Consider the following 14485-nt stretch of genomic DNA (forward strand, 5'->3'; position numbering starts at 1 on the left):
TAAACTTTCCAAAAATTCCATCCATGTCCAATTTTTGTCCATAAACTTAGAAATTGGTCAAATTACTATTTAAGACCTCCTAATTAATATTTCAAAGCAGTTCCATACTAGAAACTTCTAGAATGCAAGTTTTGCAACTTATTCAATTTAGTCCCTAACTTCAAATTAAGCACTTTATGCATAGAATTTCTTCACGAAATTTTCACACAATCATGCAATCATATCGTAGACCTCAAAATAATCATAAAATAATTATTTCTATCTCGGATTTGTTGTCAAGGAACCACTATTCTGATTAGGCCCTAATTTGGGATATTACATGAAAACGCCGGCTGCTTTCGTCGGCTTTGTCCTCATAACTTGCCACCGATAATTATTCAGTGACATCTCCTCTATAAATTCATAAGCCTCTTCAGGTGTCTTATTATTGATAGTCCCACCAGCAGCTGCGTCAATCATCTGTCTAGTCGAAGGATTCAGGCCATTGTGAAATGTTTGAACCTGTAACCATAAGGGCAGCCCATGGTGAGGGCACCTTCTCAAGAGGTCCTTGTATCTCTCCAATGCTTCATAGAGTGTTTCTAGATCCATCTACACAAAAGAAGAGATGTCATTCCTTAATTTGGCCGTTTTAGCCAGCGAAAAATATTTAAGAAAAACTTTTTGGCCATGTGTTCCTAAGTAGTGATTGACCCTCGTTGTAACGAGTTCAACCACTATTTAGCTTTGTTCCGCAATGAAAAGGGAAACAACTGAAGGCCAATGGCATCATCAGAAACACCATTGATTTTAAAAGTGTCACAAAACTCCAGAAATTTCACCAAGTGATTGTTTGGATCCTCATCTTGCAAACCATCGAACTAAACAAACTGTTGCATCATTTGAATTGTGCTATGTTTCAGTTCAAAATTGTTTGTAGCAATAGCAGGTCTAACTATACTTGACTCAGTTCCTGTTAAATTAGGTTTAGCATAATCATACATATTGCATGGAGTAGGATTCTGATTTACTGGATCAGCAACAATCGCAGGAGGTAGCGAATTTTCCTGATTTTCAGCCATCTCCTCGATTATGGTGTGAATGTCGTCTTCTTGCTCTTCCTCTGTGTATCTTAGGCTTCGCCTTATTTCTCTTCGATTTTTGCGAGCTGTGCGATTGATCTCACTGTCAAAAAGTAATGGTCCCGACTGTTTTCTTCTAGTCATACACTATAAAAACCTGCCAGAAGCGAATAAACGAAAAATTAGAAAAGAAAATAAAAATTTAAATTGCAATAAAAGTAAAATGGCTAAAGTAATAAAACTCGAGTGTTCTTAATATCTTAGTTCCCCAGCAATGGCGCCAAAAACATGATCTTGTGATGTGATACGTGCAATAAGTTTTATAATTTATGAATGTCCGTTCTTAAAAGCTAACTATTATCACGACAAAGGCAAGCGCACCTTATCGAACAGTAGTATAGCTTATGGCAAGACCGGATGTCGAACGCAAAGGAACTAAAAGTATTAGTATTAACTTTCTTTTTACTATCTAGCCTAAAAATGAAGGGGTATGTTTTATATAAACTACTTTGTAACACCCCTCACCCGTATCCAACATCGGGACAGGGTTCGAGGAATTAACGGACTTAAACATTTACAACAACACATAACATATTACCAACCATGCATGGCAAGCAAGCATATGCACATCACCAATATTAGACATAACATGAATAGCTAGATTTATAAGTCAGAATCATTAGCTCACTAAAGACCAATATATTTGGCCAAATTATAATAACACATGTTATAAAAACTAGGTCCCTATACATGCCACTCACTTGATAATACTAGCATATGTGTTTATACTGCCAAGGTGTTGGCTTGATAATGTGATGTTGCCTCCGACGATCTCCAACCCTGAGTTAACCTGACAACACTAAAAGAAATAGAAAGGAGGGGGTAAGCTTTATGCTTAGTAAGCTCGCATGAAAATAATAAGCAATTTACTAACATGCTTTCCATAATAAAACTAACCCAATTGTACATTTACACAAGTTCTGGTTAAGCTACTTCCTTGAGTCACAGTCACTAAATCATTTATGTCTAGAGTTATGAAACTTCAAATTAATATCCATAAATTTTCCCAGAAACTAGACTCATATATTTTTCTACTATAAAATTTGTAGAATTTTTGGTCCAGCCAATAAGTACAGTTTATTATTCAAAATCGACCCTATTTTTCTATTAGACAACTTCAACCTTTCTTCACTAAAATTTATTTATATCATAGTAAAAGACTCAGATAATGTTCATGTATCTTTCTCCTGAAAGTAGACTCATTAAGAATTCTAAGCATATAAATTATAATCCATAATTATTTTTCTACAATTTTTCACAATTTTTTCAAGTCAGAACAGAGGATCTCAAATTCATTCTGACATTGTCTCACAAAAATTATAATATCACACAATATATAGCTCTTTTGCTCACTCTGTTGCTTTTATATTAAAATAGACTCATTAATATTTAATTTCATAATTTATTTGAAATTTAATTCAACTTACACAATTTTTGGTGAATTTTCAAAGTCACACAACTGCTGCTGTCCAACACTATTTTACTACTAAAATTCACTCTTACATAATTTCACTTAATCTATTTTGTCTTATCAAAGTTCACTCAAATATCGAGCATATTGCTCAAAATTTTCTTAAACATATACCTGCACTTATTCATCATATAATCATGTTCACATATATTTTTATTTAATTGATTTTCCCGTTGAACTCTTCAGAATAATAATTGATACGCAGTTTCCTGCATGTATTTTCACACTTGTAGCCAAAGCTATCTGGTACGCATAGTAGCTTGCACTTAGTACTACACATGCGACCAATTATCTAGTATACGTAGTAGCCTGCACTTAGTACTACACACGTGACCTAACCATCTGATACACGTAGTAGCCTGCACTTAGCCTGCACTTAGTACTACACACGTGATCGAAGTTATCGGGTACGCAAAGTAGCCTGCACTTAGTACTACACACGTGACCTCACAATAGATCATTCGTATCGTTTCTATTCCAAAGGCTTAATTGGGAAATTCCTCACATTCCAACTTGTTACAATTTATTCAGTCCTTTTTCAATTTGCAATTTACAACAAATAATCATTCTATAGGCAGCGACATTTCATATGATAACAAAATATAATAAAATAAAAAGAATCGATAAATTATTTGTGACAGCCCTAATGTGACCCTAGTCGGAAAGTGGTTTCGGGACCATAAAACCGAGTCATAAAAATAATTAACCGACATATTTGATGCTTATTATATGTATATATGCATGTGTGAAAATTTCGTGTTTGAATTTTGTTAATTGTAAGTGAATTTTATTAAATAGGACTTGTGTGAGAAAATTTAGAAATGTGCTAGGCAAATGTTAAAGTGGCCTATTGATGCATGATAGAAAATGCTTGTACTTGCATGTCAAATTGGCCAAATTCTAGATGGTGGCCGGCCATGTTATGGACTAAAGCATATTATAATTATTTTGTGCTAATAATTTTATGTTACACAATAAAATAATGAATTAAGAATAATAGAACATGAGGTGAGTGGGAGGAAAAAAACAAAAGTTGTCTCCTCCTTGTTCCTCCTTTGCCGTGACTTGAGGGTGGGAGAAGAAAAGAATTCCCTTGTTTCATGTTCAGCTTGGTTGATGTTTAGGAAGAGGTAAGTACTTTGAAATCCTTGAAAATTTATGTATAAATAAGGTATGTAATTCATGGTAGCTTTGGAAATTGTTTAGTGTATTAAGCGAGTTACTAAGTCCCTTAGTTAGCCCATGTCCAAATTTTGAATCTTGTTGGTAACATGAGTAATCGGTTAAGAGAAAATGTTCAAGAAATGGTGTTGTTCATGTTATTTGGATGAAAAAAAAATGGTAGTTAGGTGAAGTAGAGTCTAACAAATGAGCACATATGTGCATTAGTTGCTAAATGGAGAAAAATCGGCTAACAAGTTGTGTACTAAGGCCGAATATGGTTTTGGATATTATTGGGAAATGTATGTGTTTTGAATTGATGGAATGCAGAGAATGCTTTAATTGTGTTATGAACAATTATATGTTAAATTAAGGTTTGCTAAGCTAGCTATTGAGGTGAAATGCAAATGTTAGTATTTGATTTGGTAATAATCTGCTTGGGGACAGCAGCAGTAAGGTGATTTTAGAAAATTGCCATAATTTGTAGGAGTTGAGTTAGAGGCTAAATAAATTATGTCATTAAAGCTTGAAGAGTCTAGTTTCTTACAAAAGAAACTATAAAAACAAAAGAGTTACCGATCTTGAGATATTTGAAGTATTGTGGGGCTGAGTCAAAATGACTACTAGATTCCCTGTTCTGTTTTTATAAAATCAGTATAAATTGTAAAAAATGGCCCTAAGATAAAATTTATATGCTTAGACTCCTTAATGAGTCTAGTTTCAAATGAAATAAACGAGAACATATTTTGAATTCTGTACAATGAGAAATTTGATTCGTAGTGAAGAGTAGTTAGTTTAGTCAAACAGTGAAACAAGGTGAACTTTAAGAAAAATCTGGTATTGTTGGGCTAAACTAAATTTTTTTTAAATTTTATGGATAATAGATAAATGAGTCTTTTGTCATGAAAAATTTACGGCAATTGATTTGGAGTTTCGTAGCTCCAGTTATAAAACTTTAGTGACTGTTGCTCAGGAAGTCAGCTTATAGGGAAATTGTAATTATATTGTAAACATTAATGAAAATTTGCTAATGAATTATTTATTGATTTTTATAAAGCTTACTATAATCTATATGTGTGAAAGTCGAATCTATATGTATTATATTCTAAAAGTAATACTTGAATAGTCGATTAATGACTAGTTTAAAATTTGTTGAACTTAAGCTCAAGAGCAAAGGGGGACTAAATCCGATAAAGGGAAGGAAAAAGTAATTGAATAGCCGTTGAAGTCGTTCGACAACATCCGAGGTAAGTCTTCGAGTAATGAAACTTAGTTTATGATTTGATTAAGTCATGACATATAAGCATAACGAATAAACGGAGATATAATGACTTTACTTGAATGATATATTGAGGTGATTAGTTTATACCTACGACGGGTATCCGATAATGTGTATAGAGATCATGTTATAAAGCCACTCGAAATCATGCTCTTTGTATATGGCTATTGAGCCGAAATTGGTAAGGTTTGATAAGTGTCTTGTGTTTGAGCTTTAGTAATGAAAATGAAATATGGATGTGTCATGATTTATCGATATATGTGCATGATTATTTGGATGACATCCGGGCTAAGTCCCGAAGGCATTTGTGCTATTGACTATATCCGGGCTAAGTCCCGAAGGCATTTGTGCTAGTGACTATATTCGGGCTAAGTCCCGAAGGCATTTGTGCGAGTTGCTATATCCGGCTAAATCCCGAAGGTACTTGGGTTTGGAAGTGAGCGATCTTGCTGTAATAATTTCAATTAATACGCACATAAAATCCAAACGATAAGGTATGTTTCGTATATGCATCGGAAAGGTTGATTCCTTTTAAATAGTATTCGCTCAATTGATTAACGAACTTCCGACCTATAGTTAGGTTTGATTCCCTGTGTATGAATATAATGGTTGAAGCATGAAGTAAGTATGATTTGAGAACATGCATATATGCAATTATTCATGTAGTCATATGAACGTTATACCTTAGTCGTGAATAATTTCATTACTTGAACTTACTAAGCATTAAAATGCTTACTCAGTTACTTTGATTCTCTGTTTTATAGATTTTGTTCGTCAGCTATCGGACTCGTGAGTGTCAAAGTCGAAGTCATCCACACTATCTAAGCCACTTTTGGTACTCTTTTAGTTCAATTTTGAAAATGGCATGTATAGGGCTGACCCTTGTTGTTAATTAAGTACCCTTTGGTAATGTGTATTTGTATAGCCATGCGAAAATGGCTCGTATATTTCGAAGTATAACATTATGGTCTTGTGATATGGTTATTAAGTGGTGTGGAAATGTTTGGTAATGACTAGCCATTGGAATGGCCAATCATGGTCCTATTGGTGCTACGTACGTCATGGCTAATTGGGATTACCCTTGATAATAATGTATGTCAATTTACTATTTGATTCACAGAAAATTATGAAATAGGTAAAATTTACCCTAAAATAGATGCTGACAGCAGCAGTGACGTAAGTTGGAAAAATCACTAAAAATAGTAGGAATGGAATTAAATAGTGAATAAATTATTTAATCGAATCTTGATGAGTCTACTTTTATATGAAAGAAACGAAACGACCATATGAGCCGTATTTTATGAGATGTTTAAGTTTTTGTGAAACAGGGCCAGAGAGTTTTCTGGATCCCCTGTTCTAACTTTGAAAATTTACCATAAATTAACCAGAGGTAATTAGAAGTCATGCTTTATATGTATAGATTCCTTTCTGAGTCTAGTTTCACCAGAAACAAACGGCATAAGTATTGAAGCTTTGTACAGGGAGATATCTAAGTCGTAATGCATGAAGGTCATAGTAGTCGAACCCTGAAACAGGGGAGACTTTAACTAATAAACTGTACTAATTGGCTCGACCAAAAATTCTAGAAAACAATTTTTAGATGGATATATGAGTCTAGTTTCAGGAAAAATTTACGGAATCAGTTTTCGAGTTTCAGAACTCAATATATGATTTTTAAAGTGACTGTGATGCAGTTAGCCAGCTTGTCTGGAAATTTTAAAATGAACTGCGTAAGTAAATGAATTAAGTCCATTAACACCTCGTGTTCGACTCTGGCAACGGTCTCGGGTACGGGGCGTTACATTATTTACATACAAACTTACCTCGAATCCAGCAATGGCAATTTACCATTCTAGTCCATAACCTTGTACTTTCCTGATTTAGGCCCAAATCTCGATTTCCTTTATCTATAATATCACATTTAGCCTACTAATTAGTTACACTATTCATATGGGTTTAAAAATCATATTTTAAAAAATTTTCATTTTGACCCCTAAACTTTTGCATATTTACACTTTTGCCCCAAGGTTCAGAAATTAAACTTCTTCCTATTTTCTTATGTTTTATGACATGCTGATCATTTTTCCCTTCTATGGCAACATCAAATTCTCACTCTAACATGTACTTATGAACATTAGGTATTTTTACCGATTATGTCGTTTTACTCGTTTTCACGTAAAATCGTTTAGCAAAAGTTGTTTAACACAATTTCAAGCTTCATATTCTACCATTAAACATCAAAATACATGCATATCATTCATGGATAAATTTTTAAAGATAAATCCTAGCTCAAAATAATGGTAGAAATAAGCAGATCATGTTACCGGGATTTCAAAAATACATAGAACATTAAAAACGAAGCTCGGAATCACTTACTATTAAGCTTGGAAGCTTGGCCAAACCTTAACCATGGCTGCTATTGGTACATTCTTCTGTAGCAAGAAGAAACGGACACATTTGGGGCTTAGAATTTGTCTTTTAATTCATTTTACCCCTAAATGACCAAAATGCCCTTTTTACTATTCTTTCAAATTTTACCCAAACAAGGCCATTTTTGTCCAAAAAGTTATACAATGGTTTAATTCTCATTTAAGGACCTCCAATTTAAATTTTCATGACAATTAGACGCCTCTAACATGTAAAACTCAACTTTTACACTTTTTACAATTTAGTCCTTTCTACTAAATTGAGTGCTCAAACGTCAAAATTTTCGAACGAATTTTTCACGAAATCATTTCGTGAAATTGTAGACCATAAAAGTATAATAAAAATGAAATTTTCCTCATCAGATTTGTAGTCTCGAAACCACTGTTCCGACTAAGCCCAAAATCAAGATGTTAGATTTCTCCCCCCTTTAGGGATTTTCGTCCCCGAAAATCTCACCAGAAAAGTAGTTTTGGTTTTTCACTTTAAAATGCTTTTACTGAAACTTAATCTCTACCAGAAAGCTCATGTACTCAAAATTCCGATCCATACCATCATGTTACATATACATTCGCACCTGAATCTTTTGGTATTCGAATAGTAAAACTAATCAGTTCATCTCAACCTCATACGCTTTATAATTTCACACAGTCCAATTATTTGTCAATTCAACCCTCAGCTACTCTTTATTTCAAGCCTCTTCTGGCTTTCCAAAGAAATCATATTATGAAACTCGGATCTCAATCCGATTAGTGGAGATTAAAATTTCATGATATCCAAATTTCATAAAGACACGAAATTCTATGAATCTGGTGAGCTTACATTTAGGTATACCAACATAATTTACACATCTCATAACGTTTAACAATGCTATAGATCACTTTCCTCTTTCAAGGACAGGAATGATCCAAACAAGAAAATCCATATTAACCTTTTCTATTTCCATTCTAATTCCCAAATGGCAAAAATAATTCTGATGATTCTTGCTATACATCTTTAAACTTTCAACATTTCAAGAATTTGTACTCAAAGATAAACAATGATCGTTTTAGCATTTTTTTAATACCCAGATTATCTTCACATTATCAATATCAAATCTTCTTATTGCATAGGATTCTTCTAGGAAACATACACTTCTTAATTAGACTGTTCTTCTTTTTACCCGTGAAGAAATAAAATCTTATTCTCAAGCATGCACATCTCATTAAATTCTAAACATATTCCATACAGATTGAACAATCAAGTCGACCTTTTCATCCGTAATTGATATTTCAAAAAAATTCTCTATTCTAGTCAACAGAACGATTCAACATGCATCATTCCAAATTCACTCATCATACCAATCGAATACTTTAACAAATGCATTAGAATAAGTAATACTGATACCTCAACTGAATACATTAACTCTGATTAACTTACTTGAGAAAGGAAATCCACCATAGACATTAGGACTTGAAATTCAGCACACTATCAGGATCAATTCAGAGGCATAGTCATACTTTTTCTATATATATCAATCACAAGCTGGAGGTCATGCTCTAAATGCAAGCCATGATCAACAAGTTACAATATAAATATAACCAGAAAATCCAAGATAGAGAAATTCTAAACGGAGAAGCCCAGAATAAATAAATCCAGAATAACATCATTTTAAACCACTGACAACAAATACGGCTGGAACTATATGCTATTCATATATATATGTGTGTGTGCATAATCAGACAGAGGAATGATCAAAAGAGATAGAATCATGGCACCATACACAATTTCTCATCGATTCTCAATAGGCAGAATATAACAAAATACCAGAGAAAAATAGAACCATGCAGATCATAACCCAATCAGACTGACAATATATTCGTCTAAAGTTAAGATCAAGGAACTTTTTCATAATATATGAATTCACCAAGGATTAGATAACCCCAATAATATTTCCAGTATCAGGTAATCTCATACAATATCTCAATAGAGACAGTCACAAACTATTCACTGTAATTACCATGCTTGAACATTTAATATTTCGAACATTATTCCTTTAAATATTTCTACCGTCCCAAATTCCATAATATTCCCTTTACTAAGAAAACCAATTCATTAGGGAATTGCAATCAATACATTTCTCAACATCATACCAGGATAGATCATTTTACTAAAACTAACCTTTTTTGCTAACTGCGATGTTGCGAAAATTAAACAATCTTTCGATACATCCGATATCTTTCTAGATCATATCTGTACTTATCAACTCGTTCTCAATCTCTAATCATTCTTATAACTATTCTATCATTGAACTCTTTGGTTTCTCACCTGGAAACTCAGTCAACACAAATCTCAGAAATTTCCATTATAAAACATCACTTTGGTAATGGGGATGGGGTCGTGGGGCCTCTTACTCAACTCTCATATACATATACATGTAAGACAATTTTTATCATAGCAATCATATCTCAATCATATCATTCATTTCGAGTAACTAACATTCATATTGATTTTACACTTACTTTTCAGTTATCTAATTTAAACAAGTGTACTTATACATGTATTTCCATGTTTCCTAGATAATCTTACTTATACATTCATTAAATCAAACAAATCAAGCACATAATATCATATAAGGTCCAAACAAACATGGATAAGTATATCACAGTCTAAACTTTCATCTTACACATCATCATATACATATCATTACAATCATATATATCAGTCCAAGAAATTTAATACATTTACTCAAGTTATACAAGCTTACCAATCATAATCATCCCTACCAATATACATGAATATTCATCTTATCAATATTTTTGATAAGTTACTCAAACACATGCATTTGTTCAAATAAATCGATCACATACATCATGGAATTATCTATTAATCCTAGATAAGCTCATTTCACCATGTACAAATGTCATGAATCCTCATGCGTACCTTTCCAAGTTTTAGTTCGTCATTAATATACTTTACTCGAATATTTTAGCATCACATTCAACATGGTTGGCGTGGCTCGGTTGGAGAGTATCTTTGTCTAAACAAAGTGGCTCTCATACGCATCGAGAGGCATCACACTATCACAGATCGGTGGCATGTATAGCTGAACTTTTACACATGCTAGGTTAGTCCAAGAACCGACTAAACCATAGCTCTGATACCACTAAATGTAACACCCCTCACCCGTATCCAACGTAAGGACAGGGTTCGAGGCGTTAACGAACTTAAACATTCACAACAACACATAACATATTACCAACCATGCATGGCAAACAAGCATATGCACATCACCAATATTAGACATAACATGAATAGCTAGATTTATAAGTCAGAATCATTAGCTCACTAAAGACCATTATATTTAGCCAAATTATATTAACACATGTTATAAAACCTAGGTCCCTATTCTAGCATATGTGTTTATACTGTCAAGGTGTTGGCTTGATAGTGTGATGTTGCCTCCGACGATCTCCAACCCTGAGTTAACCTGACAAAACTAAAAGAAATAGAAAGGAGGGGGTAATCTTTACGCTTAGCAAGCTCACCTGAAAATAATAAGCAATTTACTAACATGCTTTCCATAGTAAAACTAACCCAATTGTACATTTACACATGTTCTGGTGAAGCGCTTCCTTGAGTCATAGTCACTCAATCATTTATATCTAGAGTTAAAAAACTTCAAATTAATATCTATAAATTTTCCCAGAAACTAGACTCACATATCCTTCTACTCAAAAATTTTCAGAATTTTTGGTCCAGCCAATAAGTACAGTTTATTATTAAAAATCGCCCTTATTTTGCTGTTAGACAGCTTCAACCTTTCTTCACTAACATTTATTTATATCATAGTACAAGACTCAGATAATGTTCCTGTCTCTTTCTCCTGAAATTAGATTCATTAAGGATTCTAGGAATATAAATTATAATCCATAATTATTTTTCTACAATTTTTAACAATTTTTCTAAGTCAAAATAGGCGATTTCTAATTTATTCTAACACTATCTCAAAAAAATTATAATATCACATAATATATAGCTATTTTGCTCACTCTGTTTCCTTTATATGAAAATAGACTCATTAAGATTTAATTTCATAATTTATTTGAAATTTAATTCAACTTACACAATGTTTGGTGAATTTTCAAATTTACACAACTACTGCTGTCCGACATTGTTTTACTACTAAAATTCACTCTTACATAATTTCACTTAATCCATTTTGTCTTATCAAAGTTCACTCAAATATCGAGAATATTGCCCAAAATTTTCTTAAACATATACCTGCACGTATTCATCATATAATCATGTTCACATATATTTTTACTTAATTGATTTTCCCGTTGAACTCTTCGAAATAATAACTGATACTTAGTTGCTTGCACATATTTTCACACTTGTAGCTAAAGCTATATGGTACGCATAGTAGCCTGCAGTTAGTACTACACACGTTGCCTAACCATCTGATACACGTAGTAGCTTGCACTTAGTACTACACACGTGATCGAAGTTATCGGGTACGCATAGTAGCCTGCATTTAGTACTACACATGCGACCAATAATTTGGTACATGTAGTAGCCTGCACTTAGTACTACACACGTGACCTCACAATAGATCATTCGTATTGTTTCTATTCCGAAGGCTCAACCGAGAAATTCCTCACTTTCCAACATGTTACAATTTATTCAGTCCTTTTTCAATTTGCAATTTACAACAGATAATCATTCTATAGGCAGCCACATTTCATATGATAACAAAATATAATAAAATAAAAATAATCGATAAATTATTTACGTACAAACTTACCTCGGATCCAGAAATGACAATTTATCATCTAGCCCATAACCTTGTATTTTCCTGATTTAAGCCCAAATCTCGATTTCCTTGATCTATAATATCACATTTAGCCTACTAATTAGTCACACTATTCATATGGGTCTAAAAATCTATTTTTAAAAATTTTCATTTTGACCCCTAAACTTTTGCATATTTGCACTTTTTCCCCAAGGTTCGAAAATTAAACTTCTTCCTATTTTCTTATGTTTTATGACATGCTAATTATTTTTCTCTTCTATGGAAAAATCAAATTGTCACTCTAACATGTACTTATGAACATTAGGTATTTTTACCGATTATGTCATTTTACTCGTTTTCATGTAAAATCGCTTAGCAAAAGTTGTTTAACACAATTTCAAGCTTCATAGTTTACCATTAAACATCAAAATACATGCAGACCATTCATGGGTAAATTTTTAAACATGAATCCTAGCTCAAAATAATGGTAGAAATGAGCGGATCATGTTATCGAGATTTCAAAAATACATAGAACATTAAAAACAGAACTCGGAATCACTTACTATTAAGCTTGGAAGCTTGACCCTAACCATGGCTGCTCTTGGTACATTCTGCTATAGCAAGAAGAAAGGGACACATTTGGGGTTTAAAATTTGTCTTTTAATTCATTTTACCCCTAAATGACCAAAATGCCCTTTTTATTGTTCTTTCAAATTTTACCCAAACTAGGCCATTTTTGTCCAAAAAGTTATAGAATGGTTTAATTATCATTTAAGGACCTCCCATTTAAAATTTCATGACAATTAGACACCTCTAACATGTGAAACTCAACTTTTGCACTTTTCACAATTTAATCCTTTCTACTAAATTGAGTGCTCAAACGTCGAAATTTTTGAACGAAATTTTCACAAAATCATGTCGTGAAATTTTTTCGTGAAATTTTCACAAAATCATTTCCCGAAACCACTGTTCCGGCTAAGCCCAAAATTAGGATTTTACATACTTACTAAACTAAGAATGCACAGAAAGTAATTTGGGGAAATAACTTTTGGTAAAACTGAATGATTTGGACAATACCTAAGGGAAAAATCCACCTAGACTTCACTTTTTATTGACTCTGAATCAGACAATTTATTCACTTGACTTGATCCGTAGAAATCCCTAATTTATATTATTATCTCTCTCGAGACTAACAACGTCTAACCCTAGGTTGATTAATTGAAATCTCTTTCTAATTAACTCCCTAGTTTTACATTAACTCAATCTATGGATTCCCTTATTAGGTTTCACCCTAATCTGGAAAAATCTTTTCACCCTATCTCTAGGTGTGCAATCAACTCCGCTCAATTATGCTAGATCTACTCTTAGACAGGGACTTTTGCTCCTCTGAATAAGCGCATCAACACTTGAATCAATATCCTAGAATATTAAAGCAAGAATTAAGAACACATAATTAAGAACAAGTCAAATATTTATCATTCAATTCAGAACATAATAACAAGATCCGTTTTAGGTTTCATTCCCCTTAGGTATTTAGGGGATTTAGTTCATATTTATGAAAGAAAACATCTCAAAAGAATAATGATATCAAAACATAAAGAAAACCCAAGAACTCTTGAAAGGAATTGAAGGGAGATCTTTAGTCTTGAAGGTGAATCCCGCTTCTGAGATGGATCAATCGGCTTTCTTCGAGTAATTCCTTGCCTCCTACTTCATGCTTGTCTTTCAGGTACCTTCTACAGTGTTTATATAGGCTTTAGAATGCTTCTAAACCCTCAAGAGTGGCCTTTTCCAAATAGGACTAGACTTGGGCTCGACAGGGACACGTCCGTGTGCGATTGTTTCAAACCGTGTTCGAGTCTGTTGAATGGACACGGATGTGTGAACTACCCGTGTGAGGAAGTCTAGGCTGTGTTGATTTCCCATGTTGGCCCATTTTCTCCATTTTTGGCTCGTTTCTCGCTCTTTTTACTCTCCTATGCTCTACTAAGTATAAAACATGAAATTAAAATATTAGAAGCATTGAATTGACCAATTCTAAGGATAATTCATCCAAAATTATGCTAAGCATGGGATAAAAAGATGTATAAATTACGGTTTATCAAAAGGCTAGCACCAATACACTCCTAGTAAATCGGCAGTAAAAGAAGATGTTAGATACAAGACTAGCCCGACAGAGAGAGAAAAAGAAAGAGAAAAAAACCATACACTCAAACCGATTGATCAAATGACAATGTTGAAACCAAAAGAACAGG

The 14485-nt window shown here is 33.2% G+C and overlaps 1 non-coding gene across 1 annotated transcript; it reads left to right on the plus strand.

Moving 5' to 3' along the window:
- Positions 1-517: 517 nt before the first annotated feature.
- LOC121211755 (small nucleolar RNA R71) lies at positions 518-624 on the plus strand. Its single transcript, XR_005906973.1, has one exon. It is a non-coding gene; the product is annotated as a small nucleolar RNA R71 (small nucleolar RNA).
- The last annotated feature ends 13861 nt before the right edge of the window (positions 625-14485 follow it).

This window comes from Gossypium hirsutum, chromosome A12 (assembly GCF_007990345.1).
Source record: "Gossypium hirsutum isolate 1008001.06 chromosome A12, Gossypium_hirsutum_v2.1, whole genome shotgun sequence".
Taxonomy (NCBI): domain Eukaryota; kingdom Viridiplantae; phylum Streptophyta; class Magnoliopsida; order Malvales; family Malvaceae; genus Gossypium; species Gossypium hirsutum.